General features: G+C 47.8%; 1 protein-coding gene across 3 annotated transcripts in view; it reads right to left on the bottom strand.

The window, feature by feature from the left end:
• The window catches only part of LOC119160735 (chorion peroxidase), a 1158638-nt gene that overhangs the window by 1119102 nt on the left and 25907 nt on the right, over positions 1-13629 (bottom strand). The window lies entirely within an intron of this gene.

Below are 13629 nucleotides of genomic sequence, written 5' to 3' on the forward strand. Positions count from 1 at the left end.
CTTGCATTTGTCACTGTGTGGAAAATAATGGCATTGAATGTGCTGGCTTTCAATGCATGTGTTCTTACACATAACTAAGAGAGCGATTCCTCATGCAGGGCACGTATTGTATGTAGCACTTTTTGTGAAACTTTTAGCCAATACTACTTCTGTGTTTATTTTAGGATTCAAAAAATGAATTTTTAGTACAGAACAGCCTGGCCCTACTTCTGTCGAAGGAACCAGTCATCTCAATAACTAAAGATAATTGTAGATGCAGCATTGACGAGCGGTACGTTCGCAATGTAGAGTTCTATTAAAAACAAATTTCAATCAAACCCCAAATACATTACCTTGTCCATTGTTGTGGTTTTCTAATGTCGAAGTTGTTACATTTACTGAGTGTATATATATATATATATATGCGCGTGTGTGTGTGTGTGTGTGTGTGTGTGTGTGTTTGTTCAGAAACTTTGCGATTGTGTTTTTTGCAATGTTAATAGCGCGAACAAGCCAGAAATAGTGCCACACTTTTTACGCTTTTTACCCATTTCTTCTTTTCTGTTGTATATAACTCATTCTACGCTAAATGTCCCAGCCATTTGCCCGATGGCGCAAATGTTTTCCAAAGAAACTGTGCAGATTTATTGCAGCGCAAACAATGCTTTCAGAACAACCAAGAGAAAAAATTTGGTCACGTGAGATTCTTCCAAATTTCACAGGATGCTTTCAGGGTCTTGACGCGCTTATTTATTTATTAATTTATTTATTTATATACTGCTAAATCATACAAGTAGTTGGCAGCGTAGTACATATTCGGTGAACATAACAAAACATTACCAATAGAAAATTATCACATGAAATTTTCCGCACATGCACTTTCAGGAATAAATGGCAAGTGAAGTTCTTCTAACAGTTTTCAAATCAAAGAGACCATACATTAACACAAGGGAAACAAAGAAAGCGCGTGAAGCATCTTAGCGAAACATGGAAAGGGCTTACTACTGAAGACATGATTCAAACTATGAGAGTGTGTCCTATGTGAATTTTTATTGGCCAGCTTTTTTTTTTCAATCAACTACCGTACGAAAAAAAAAGATCAGTAGAGAAAGATTGACGCATGTAATGAATGAATTAACACCTAATGAGTGTGCGTGCCTGGTGCCATAACATGTCACATATGCAAGATGTGACGTTTCGATCTTTTACCGACCTTTTATTACCTAAAAAATTTTAACCACATACACAATTTTGATGACTCAAAGCAGGTCTGCCACATTGGCGTACGAGCTTAGTGACTGAAGTGCGGCCGTAGGGGTTGTATATTATTCTAACAGTTTTTTTCTGTAAACTTTGTAGCCTTTCTGAGCAATTTTTTGTGAACAGGTACTATATAATGACGGCATATAATTATACATGATGGGCCCGTGTTTTACATGCCAACAAACGTTTTTTTTTTGTGAACAGGTCCTATATAATGACGGCATATAATTAAACATGATGGACGAGTCTTTTATAAGACAACAAACGTTTTTTTTTGTGAACAGGTCTTATATAATGATGGCATATAATTAAACATTATGGACGAGTGTTTTATATGCCAACGAACGTTTTTTTTTCTGAACAGGTCCTGTATAATGACGGCATATAATTAAACATGATGTATCCCGGCTGCTGCGGCTGCTTTTCCGATGGAAGCGGAAATGTTGTAGGCCCGTGTGCTCAGATTTGGGTGCACGTTAAAGAACCCCAGAAGGTCAAATTTCTGGAGCGCTCCACTACAACGTCTGTCATAATCATATGGTGGTTTTAGGACGTTAAACTCCACATATCTATATATTAATTAGGCATGATGGACGCATGTTTTATATGCCAACAAACGTTTTTTATGAACAGGTCCTATATAATGACGGCATATAATTAAACATGATGGACGGGTGTTTTATATGCCAAGAAACGTTTTTTTATGAACAGGTTCTATATAATAACGGCATATTTCTTTTGTGAACAGGCCCTATATAATGACGGCCAATAATTAAACATGATGGACGAGTGTTTTATATGCCAACAAACTTTTTTTGTGTGAACAGGTCCTATATAATGATGGCATATAATTAAACATGATGGACGAGTGTTTTATATGCCAACAAACGTATTGTTGATAAGGAAGAATTCTTACTCGCCGTCAAAGAATAAATTACGCCAGCAGTTTGTTGGAATTCAACGAGTTGTTTTGTCAACGAGAGATCAAATGTTTTAGGAAGGTCTAAGTATTTAAAAATTCAACTTCTGTTTAGGAATGTCTGCCATGATAATCTCTCTTGTCATTTCATTTCTGTTTCTACCAACAATCACGGTATCGCAAAAAAGTGGTTTGCAACTACCGTGGTGCAGTGCTGTGCCAAAAAAGTCACTGATTTGCCGCAAATTGGAAGTAATGAACGCGATATGAACCATTTTAATGGTCACACGCAGAATTAAAGGCAGATTGAAACGTTCCCCGCAATTCTCGCGCACAAATTACGCACGAAACATTCTCACAGGTATGGACGCATGCGAATAAGCGTCTCATTTGTTACTTCGCCGAGTCAGAAAAGCACGCGCTTTTTGCGAACGAAGACTGCAATTATTGCAGTGACCTTTGTCGCCCGGTAAATACAGTAAAACTTTTCCACGTAAAGCCCGAGGCCAGCCAAGGCATAAGATATTCCCCTCCTCGCCACCACGAGATAAGGGCACGCGAGGGAGCGTCGCTCCCTTCTCGAAGCCGGGCAAAGTACGCGTAGAAGATTATTCAGGTGGCGCGGCACGATGTGGCGACGTGCGCTCATTCCACCAACTTTCTGGTAATGCGGAAAACACAGCAGCGGTAAGCGGTAGATATAAATAGCTTGCCGTTTGAACAGTGAACAACGTTCTCCGGGTGGCTCAGTGGTTAACGCCTCGCTTTCACGACGCCGAGGTCCCATGTTCGCTTCCGCTCGTCGGAGTGCTGTTTCTGAATTTTTTTGTTGCGTTTCATATATATAGATACGTATACATATACGGTGCATGACATCGACGGCGACGCTGACGAAAAATTCAGCCAAGAGTGCCCATATAACTGCGATTGCAATAAAAACCATCTCGACCATTCTTGACGTTGCACGCGTGTTCATGGAGCTGGTCATTAATACAGCGGCCAGTTTCTTCTATGTAGTGCTTGCCATATGAAAGAGGTTTCTGATAAATTACATTTTCTGCACACGTGACAAACAGGGTTTTGTGCTTTTTAGAACAGCCTGAATGGTTTTTTGGCACAGCACGGCAGCACGTGTGGTTGCAAACAACTTTTTCGGGATACTGGGATTGTTGGTAAAAAGAGAAATAAAACGATAAGGGAGATTATCGAGGCAGAGAGTATTAGTAGATCATGATTGAACTGCTTTATCACTCCCTCCGTCCGGCTTTGTCACAAAAATAGTCCTTCCTATGATTATAGTTTTTGCGCAAGGCATTTGCGAGTTTAAAAGCTGTTTTTCTTTCTGTTTTTTGCGATTTGTGAGTATATATGGCTACGCTCTACGAAATAAAATTTTCTTGGAAGTTAGCACTCCCCTTGTGCCCCTTCCCTTGTCCTGTGTCAGTTTTTACGCACTACGATATTATTAGTTATAAATTACATACCCACACAACTTGATGCCCTTGGCATTTTCTTAACTCTTCTTAAAAAGTTACAACCTGGGTCTCCCCAGTACAAGGACCAGTAAAGTGGCAAAGGAAAAACAATATCACTTAAAGCAAACTAAAGTTGGTTACGCCTAACACTAGATAGATATAGATATAGTTGGCGATGGCGGCTGTTTTCCGCGGATCGGGACGAACTCCAGACTTGCTGATAACGTGCCCCAGAAACAAGAGCTCCTCATACGCAAATCTGCACTTTTCTGGCTTCAGTGTGAGTCCGGACGTCTTGATGGCTTGAAGTACAGCTTCAAGGCGCCGAAGATGCTCGTCGAAACTCGAGGAAAACACGACGACGTCGTCCAAGTACACAAGGCAAGTCTGCCACTTCAATCCTGCTAGTACTGTATCCATAACGCGTTGAAAAGTTGCAGGCGCTGAGCAAAGGCCGAAGGGCATCACCTTAAACTCGAAGAGGCCGTCCGGTGTAATAAACGCCGTCTTCTCTCGGTCTCTTTCGTCGACTTCGATTTGCCAATAGCCAGTCGTGAGGTCCATTGACGAAAAGTACTTGGCGTTATGGAGCCGATCAAGTGCGTCGTCTATTCGTGGGAAAGGATACACGTCCTTTCTTGTGATTTTGTTCAGGCGGCGATAATCGACGCAGAAACGTAGGGTACCATCCTTTTTCTTCACTAACACCACGGGGGACGCCCATGGGCTCTTGGACGGCTGGATAATGTCATTGTTGTGAGTGAAGTGCGCGAGTCAAGTGACTTTCAAATTTGGCGCGTAAGATGAACTACTGACAATGGGTGCAAGATGGCGTATTGCGCCAGTGCGGCGAACACTGGCGATTGGAAAAAGAAGAAAATTCAAGGAAATGGGAGAAAAATCCAGAGCCAGGGCATCGAAGAACGAGGAAGAGGAGATTCGGGCTCGTGCTTGGAAAAAGAAGGCTAGGGTGCGGCGTGCGACCTCGTCGGGTGCGAGTACCTCCTGGGCGTCAGGGCATCCACCTAGCGGGCGACTGTTTCCACGGGGCCCTGGTGACCATTCAACCGCAGCGGCTATTGGCGAATCCTTGGCAAGACCTTGGTCTGATGTTCGAGCGGAAGACAGCGCAGCAGATGACGTCTACCGAGAGCGGGAGCAAGCCGTCGGGCTACGGGCCCGAGCTTATGCACTCTCACCACGGCAGCTTCCCCAATGGACCATTGAAGGGCGTGAACCGCTGGTGAGCCGTATCCGTCTTCTTTCGCGTCCGGACTCAAACACGAGGACATTAACGAAAAGGACTGTTTAGACTCTTAGAGGTTTCCGCTCGCTAACGAAGCTGACAGTGCTAATTAGTTAACATTTTTCTGATCTTAGTATTTTCCTTTTTGTGTTTTTTTTGTGTGTTTGTGAAAGTACAATTTTTTTTTTGCAAATCAAACGCTCACTTCCTTTTCTCGTGAGAGAATAACGTTTCACAGCTAGCTCGACTGGCTTTATTTACTGAACCTGTCACAAATTGGCGTCCGCTACGACAGGACGTGAGTGTTTGCCACTAAAAAGTAGATTTGAGTAAGGCTAACTAAAAAAGTAAAATGGGCTCGCGAGAGTTGATGGCGCTGGCAGAACGCATGGGGTTGGAGGGAGCAGAATTGCAGGCTTGGTTTGACGCACGAGAAGCGCGTGAGCGCGATGAACGAGCCGCGGAGAGAGACGCGAAGAAAGAACAGTTGGAGCTGGAAGGCCGCAATTTACAGCTACGTCTTGAAGTAGCAAAAACGGAGAACCAAACCCGAGAAGCAAGCCAGCGACACTTGGAAGTAGAAGAGAGGACGCTGCAACTGCGCCTGAGAGTAGCTGAGGCCGGTGTCGGTCAGCCTACGGTGGCTGACACGGGCAACCAAAGGAACGCGCCTATGGTAGTGAACCCGCATAACTTTATACCCGTTTTTAACGAGGACAGAGACGACCTTGACGCCTACCTGAAAAGGTTTGAGAGAGTGGCGACAGGTCAAGATTGGCCACGGGAAAAGTGGGCCACGGCTCTTAGTTTGTGCCTTGGCGGAGAGGCTCTGAAGGTATTTGGACGGTTGTCACCGAACGATTCCCTGTCATACGACGAAGTCAAATTGGCACTGCTCCAGCGTTTTCGCTTCACGGCTGATGGCTACCGTGAGAAATTCCGGAAAAGCAAGCCTGAAGACGGCGAAACTGGAAAACAGTATGCCACGAGACTCCAAAGTTTCTTTGACAGGTGGATAGAAATGTCTCAGACAGAGAGGAATTTCGATTCAGTCCGTGACTTGATTGTAGCCGAACAATTCATGGCGAACTGCAGTAGTCAACTGGCGCTCTTCTTACGGGAGAAGAACTGCAAGACTCTGGAAGCCATGGCAGAGGCAGCTGATATATATATAGAGGCAAAGAGATTGAAGAACTTATTAATAGTTCAGAATAAGAGTGAGGACACAACTGGGAAGGCTAAATTGATTTCAAGCCCAAGAGCAGAGATGCAATGTTTTGTTTGTGGCCGTAAGGGGCACAAGGCTTCTGACTGTCGAAGTAAACCTAAACAAGTATTTTGTACAAACTGCCGTAAGTGGGGGCATGATGTGAAGGGCTGTCAGAAAATGACTGGCACTTCGAAATCAACTACATCTTGTTTAATGCTACCCAAAGAAGAGACCGGTCCACAACAATCCATGATTGATGGCGACGACTCGGACCGAGACGACAATGTTATGGGCACGGTGAAGGCGCAAGCGCAATGTAAGAAACGTCCCATGCCAGTGTTACCAGGGGAAGTGAATGGACAAATTGTTCGAGTCCTAAGGGACACCGGAAGTAACACGTTGGTAGTACGCCGGTCATTAGTACCTGATGAAGCGTCTGGGAAAGGCAGCCTACGCCATTCAAATCCCGTCAAAACATGTGAGCAACCACTGACCTGCAAAGGGAAGTAAAGCTGATGAGTGAAAAGTCGCTCAGTTGAATCACTAAGACGCGCCGCGCTCAGTCGCCGCTGTTTACAAAGCAAACTCGAGAGGGAATGCTTAGCGTTGGTCTGGGCGATAGAAAAGTATCATGTTTTTCTGTACGGAACGTCATTTGTCGTACAGACCGATCACCAACCACTGCAGTATCTCTTAAGGGCAAAACACCTGAACAGTAGGGTATTACGGTGGAGCCTCGCGTTACAAGAATATTCATTCCGAGTCGAGCACATTAGAGGCTCTGAAAATGTCGGCGCAGATTATATGAGCCGGTTGTGAATTTTTACGTTTTCTCGAGACAAGCGACTACTTCAAGTTGTTTGTTTGTTAAGGACATCTTGTGAATGGACGACGCGTGGTGACTTCTCGCGCACTGAACTGCAGTTTATTTTTCTTCGCAAAAGAAACTTTTCAAAGGGGGGACTCTTGTTGTGAGTGAAGTGCGCGAGTCAAGTGACTTTCAAATTTGGCGCGTAAGATGAACTACTGACAATGGGTGCAAGATGGCGTATTGCGCCAGTGCGGCGAACACTGGCGATTGGAAAAAGAAGAAAATTCAAGGAAATGGGAGAAAAATCCAGAGCCAGGGCATCGAAGAACGAGGAAGAGGAGATTCGGGCTCGTGCTTGGAAAAAGAAGGCTAGGGTGCGGCGTGCGACCTCGTCGGGTGCGAGTACCTCCTGGGCGTCAGGGCATCCACCTAGCGGGCGACTGTTTCCACGGGGCCCTGGTGACCATTCAACCGCAGCGGCTATTGGCGAATCCTTGGCAAGACCTTGGTCTGATGTTCGAGCGGAAGACAGCGCAGCAGATGACGTCTACCGAGAGCGGGAGCAAGCCGTCGGGCTACGGGCCCGAGCTTATGCACTCTCACCACGGCAGCTTCCCCAATGGACCATTGAAGGGCGTGAACCGCTGGTGAGCCGTATCCGTCTTCTTTCGCGTCCGGACTCAAACACGAGGACATTAACGAAAAGGACTGTTTAGACTCTTAGAGGTTTCCGCTCGCTAACGAAGCTGACAGTGCTAATTAGTTAACATTTTTCTGATCTTAGTATTTTCCTTTTTGTGTTTTTTTGTGTGTTTGTGAAAGTACAATTTTTTTTTTGCAAATCAAACGCTCACTTCCTTTTCTCGTGAGAGAATAACGTTTCACAGCTAGCTCGACTGGCTTTATTTACTGAACCTGTCACAGTCATCCCGCAGCATTTCATCAACTTGTCTCTTCATGGCCTCACGTTCTCGCGTCGAAACCCTGTGCGGACTCTGACGGAGTGGTCTGGCATTTTCTTCGGTTATGATGCGATGTTTCGTGATTGGCGTCTGCCGAATTTTCGATGACGACGAAAAGCAATCTTCGTATTGCAGGAGCAGGGCCTTGAGCTGTGCTTGCTTATCGTTCGGAAGTCTGGGATTGACGTCGAAAGCTATGGGAGGGCTTGGTTCCTCTGAGCAGGTTCCGCAGAATCAGCGAGGGCGAAAGCACTGGTGGCTTCGACGATTTCTTCGATGTATGGGACCGTTGTTCCTTTGTTGACATGTTTGTACTCATTGCTGAAATTCGTGAGCATAACCGTTGCTTTGCCTCCCCGCAGCTCTGCAATTCCTCTTGCGACGCAAATATTTCGGGTGACCAACAGATGCTGACTGCCTTCAACGACGCCTTCCAAGTCAGGTGATTTAGGAGCACCGACTGAAATAATGACGCTTGAGCGAGACGGAATGGTGACTTGTTCTTCCAGCACATTCAAGGCATGGTGTCCTGACGGCGTGCGCGGCGGTAGTGCTTCTTCTGTGGATAACGTTATCGACTTTGTTTTTAGGTTTTTGACAGCACCATGGAGGCATAAGAAGTCCATGCCAAGGATGACATCTCTCGAGCAAAGCTGTAGGACTACGAAGTCTGTAGGATAAATACGGCCGTTAATGGTGACTCTCGCTGTAAAGATTCCTGCAGGCGTTACGAGATGACCTCCAGCTGTGCGGATTGCAGGGCCTTTCCAAGCTGTCCTAACTTTCTTTACTTCGCGGCGAACGACCCACTGATGACAGAATAGTCAGCTCCAGTATCGACGAGAGCAGTCACACTGTGGCCGTCGATAAGAACGTCGAGGTCGCTAGTTCGCCGTCTCGCATTACAGTTAGGGCGTGGCGTCGGGTCACGGCTGCGTCGGCTTGTTCCGCTGCTTCCATGTCGCGTCGTCAGGCCACCTTCGGTAAGTGAGCTTTCGCCATCAAGGCTTTGCCTGGTTGGCGTTGTGTTCGGAAAGCTCCGTCGCGGCGTCGTCGTCGTCGGAGGATCTTCGGTAGTTCGTCGCCAGCAACCGCACCTTCACCGGTTGCTGCCCTTAGTTTCCCGGATACGGGCTAGGAGACCGGCCCCGCGTTGGGCCGGAGTACTACCGGGGGTGCGGTGACATGCGGCGGCTGGGCGACGGCGAACGGGAAGGACTTTGTGGTCTCCATTGAGTTTCTGTCAGGTAGTCGGCGATGTCACGTGGCCGTTCCCCTGGCTGCGGACGTGGTGCAACGACGGCGAAGCCACGCAGTCCCATCTGTCGGTACTGGCAACGGCGGTAAGTATGCCCAGCCTCGCCGCAGTGGTAGCACAGTGGGCGGTGGTCAGGGCTGCGCCAGACGTCGGCTTTCCTCGGCGCACAGCGCTGTCCCGCTGGTGAACGGTAGGTCGTCGGTGGGGGTGGTGGGGGCGGTGGTGTCTTGCGACGGAAATGCGATAAGGCGGCGTTTCGGCGTGAACGGGGAGGAGCGTTGTGGTGCACTGCAGCGGCGTAGCTCATAGTTTCTGGCTCGGGCAGTGGTGTTTGGGGAATTCGAAGCGATTGCCGAACTTCTTCTCGCACATGTCGGTGATCGAATCCACTTGAGGTTGCGCCGAAGGCAACAGTTTGCGCGGCTCTTCCCGCACGATCGCTCGGATCGTTTCACGCAGGTTGTCGGAGTCACTGGCTTGAGCAGCAGCGCATTCTGGAGTCAGGCGACGATTATACTGTCTGGGGCGCATGTCCAGGGTTTTTTCGATGGTGGTCGCTTCGGCTACAAATTCTTGGACGGTTTTCGGTGGGTTTCTCATCAGTCCCGCAAAGAGCTCCTGTTTGACCCCTCGCATGAGGAAACGAACTGTTTTCTCCTCAGACATGTCTGGGTCAGCGTGACGGAATAGTCGGGTCATTTCTTCTGTGAAAATGGTGACATTTTCATTTGGTAGCTGAACCCGGGTCTCTAATAAAGCAGCGGCCCTCTCTTTGCGAGCGACGCTCGCGAAGATTTGCAGGAATGCGCTGCAGAAAACATCCCACGTTCGGAGCGTGGACTCCCGATTTTCGAGCCAGGTCCTTGCGGTGTCTTCCAAATAGAAGAACACACGACGCAGCTTTTCGTCATGGTCCCAGCGGTTGAGGGCGGTCACACGGTCGTATGTTTCTAGCCAGGACTCCGGGTCTTCGAACGATGACCCATGGAAAATTGGTGGTTCCCTGGGTTGATGCATGACCATCGTGGGCTGGGACGCGGCGGTTGTCATTGCCGCTGCAGTCGCAGTCATGGCCTTGGTCTTCCGCGCCTTGTCTTGCAGAAGCCCGTACTCCGGTGGTAGCCCTTGCTGTCGGCGGCTTGTTCGCTGCTCCTGGTTGGCGTCGGTATCTTCTCCGCGACGTGGGCTGGATTCACGGCTTGATGGGGGCGTCCGGTACATGAACGAAGCAGCACCTCCACCAGATGTCACGGGGTCGTGACGTGGCCGAAGACAGGAGACTTCGTGTTGGGATTTAACTGTTTATTTGGGCGAACCCGTGCCCGGTAAAAGGAAAGTCCAATTACAGCAGCAGTCTCGCACAGATAGCAGTCTAGGACTGATAGCGGCGAACAGAGCGTCGGCCTTCGATCAACAACTACTGACAAGTGGCCATGCGCGTCGGCATTTATACTCTTGCCATCGAATGTTCTAGCGTTATCGCTGGCGGTGGCGTAGGTTCCAGAACAATCTGTACCGTTCGCACAGTGGGCGTGATCTTATCGAAATAATCTACTACAGTCCGGAACCTTCTGGAAACCTGCAGGCGCGGTTTGCGCTGAGAATCGTGTGGTGTTTTGGGACGATAACGAAAACTTGGGAAATGTAACGTGGCAATATTCTCGTGAAAAGCGTACACATAAAAATCTCACACTGGACACTATTTTCTTAAAAAAACCTGCGATCTCCTTCCTCCAAATCTTCGGTCGACACGACCAATTCTGGGAGCAGACGCCATAGTCGTATTTGTATGAGTATGCGTAAGAATCGATCTTTCGCGTCTCTAAAAAACAAAATTGATGAACCAAATGGCGTAAAAAGTGGTGACCCAAACGAGGCCCCGTCGTTTACCCACCAAAACAGTTTGGTAGGACTGCACAGCTACCAATCAGACGCCCACACAAACGTGGCGAATATTCTGTGAAAGTTCTTCACGTCTGTCCGTGAGAATTGTAGAACCTGAAACACACTCCATAGCTCAGTGGCTTTGTGATGAAGAAGACATTGCAAACAGTGGTTCTGGCGAATATCAACCAGGCAGCACCTTTCTATTTCGCCACTTTTTCCTGTAAATCTTTTGCCTGCCTCTTACAGTAATCGGCACTGTCTTGATAACAGTCAAACGCAACGCCCAAGTATTTGCCCAGGGTCTATGCACAAGGCATGTTGGTGAAATGGTCTGGCTTTGCTGCCTATAATCCATGCCACAACCGAGGCACTTGGCCTAGTTTACACCACTCCTAGTAGCGCGGCTAAACTGACGCACAATTTCAACGGCCTGCGTAATACCGGGACGATCTCTGGTGAATAAGGCGATGTCATCTGCATATGCTAGGAACTAAGCTTCAACTGCTTGTCACTGGAAACCAAGAATACTATTGTTGTTGAATAATGTCGTTGAAAAGTTGCTCTGTAAATTCAAAATAACAGAGAACATAGGAGGCAGCAGTGGTGAACCTGACGTCGCACGCTAATGGGGGCCTCCCAGACTCTTATTAACAATCAATCTTATTTTGCCGTTTTAGTACACCAGGGCCACTTCCTCACAAATTACGGAATCAAGGGTAACGCGATTTAACACAGCAAATAAATTTAAAAAATCAACACAATTGAAAGCTTTTTCTGGTCTATTTTGTAAAATGGCAACACGTTCATCTAAATAGTCACAACACTTAAAATTGCAGTGCGCTCTGCGGATATTTGTGACACTAAACCGACTTCGATGCCAGAGGTTTGAAGAGGCCCAAATATTTCCTGTATTACCGTCTCCAATTTTTGAGCCAATACTTTCATGTAAGTAAATTTTGTACTCAAGGTTTGTTAAGGCTAATGGTCTATATGCAGATACAGATTTCAATTTGAGTGCATCCTCGGTTTTGGGTATAAAAACAGTGTATAATTACCTGTGTGATGCCGAAAGAGTGTTTAGTTAATATGCCTCATTAAATATAAATATCAAAACAGGACTGATTTCATGTTTGAAAGGTTTATAAAATGAGGCAGTTATTCAGGATGGTTCGGGAGATTTTCCTGAGTTCAACTTGTCTATGGCGTGTTGAAATTCCGCTACTGATATTTCACGCTCGAGACACTCTTTTCTTTTGTCGGTTTGTATCCCGGCTGCGGTGGCTGCATTTCCGATGGAGGCGGAAATGTTGTAGGCCAGTGTGCTCAGATTTGGGTGCACATTAAAGAACCCCAGGTGGTCTAAATTTCCGGAGCCCTACACTACGGCGTCTCTCATAATCATATAGTTGTTTTGGGACGTTAAACTCCACATATCTATCAATCAATCTTTTCTTTTGTCGCCGAGCTGAGGTAAATGCGGCAGGAATTCGTTCCTAAGTTCTGCAAGGTCTATGTCATGTGAAGTGAACAGCTTTCGATAGTGCTCCGCGAAGGCTCGTAATATACCCTCTGTATCTGTTGATAAGTACCCGCCCCATTCTATTTCGCATACGTGGTTCTTTTTAGCGCGGGTTTTTTCTAACCCTAACACATGCTTAGTTGGTGCTTTGCTCACAGCGGTGTCCTCTGCCCTTACCCAGAGGGTATATCACAACCTGGGTCCCATCACTGCTGGCCTGAGGGTATGGGTGCTTCGGTGCCGCGATAGCACTGTTAGACGCGGGGATGCCCCCTTTCTAAGGTAGGGGTTCGCCCGAGCTTTCAGGAGCGCCGGCCTGAGGATCTGGTTCACTGTACTTTGATTTCCCAGTCACGCCAGATGCACCAGCCGAGTCTCCCGCCCCTCCTAGCAGTGCTATAGTCTGACACTTTGCCGGTGTCGCCTTCTGATGACGCCGCAGGAAAGACCGGGGATACCAACACATTGGCCGTCAACCAGAATGAGCCTTCTTTAGAAAGTTTGAGCGTAGGGCAGTCCACTTTTGAGCTGTCACGATCGGAAGGTGCCATCAAGTCCGGTGACCCAACGCACTTTCCAGCCTCATTCATTCCCCTCACCGCCTCTTCGGCCTCGGTGACATTCATCCGTTCGTCGTGCTCGTCTTCCTTTATCAAACCGGTCGCCGTCGCGTAGGTGCGGATGCAATCCTCATCCGCGTGCCCATAACGCCAGCACTTGGAACACCGGGGTACCCTGCACTCTCGTCGCACATGCCCCGTGCCGTGGCACCGCAGGCATTGCATCGCCCGTCCAGGCACCACCACTACGGCCAGCTCGCCGGTGACTTGAACCTGGTAGGGCAGGTCGTCCACCTTCACTCCTGGCTTCATCTCCTGCAGCACAGTCCTCGTGGTAGAGTCTATTTTTTCGCATGCCGTGCACTCGCCAGTGCTCCGGCGTTACCTCAATCACGTTGCCGAACACGGCGAAAGCTGTTCGGATGTCGTCGTCCTGGACGCTATACAACATTAAATGCAGGCGAAGCTTAACCGTCTGGTCCTCGTGGTCAAAGATGATACACCGATGGCCTTTCACCATCAACTCATTCAAGGCAGCTT

Source organism: Rhipicephalus microplus, chromosome X (assembly GCF_043290135.1).
Source record: "Rhipicephalus microplus isolate Deutch F79 chromosome X, USDA_Rmic, whole genome shotgun sequence".
Classification (NCBI taxonomy): Eukaryota; Metazoa; Arthropoda; class Arachnida; order Ixodida; family Ixodidae; genus Rhipicephalus; species Rhipicephalus microplus.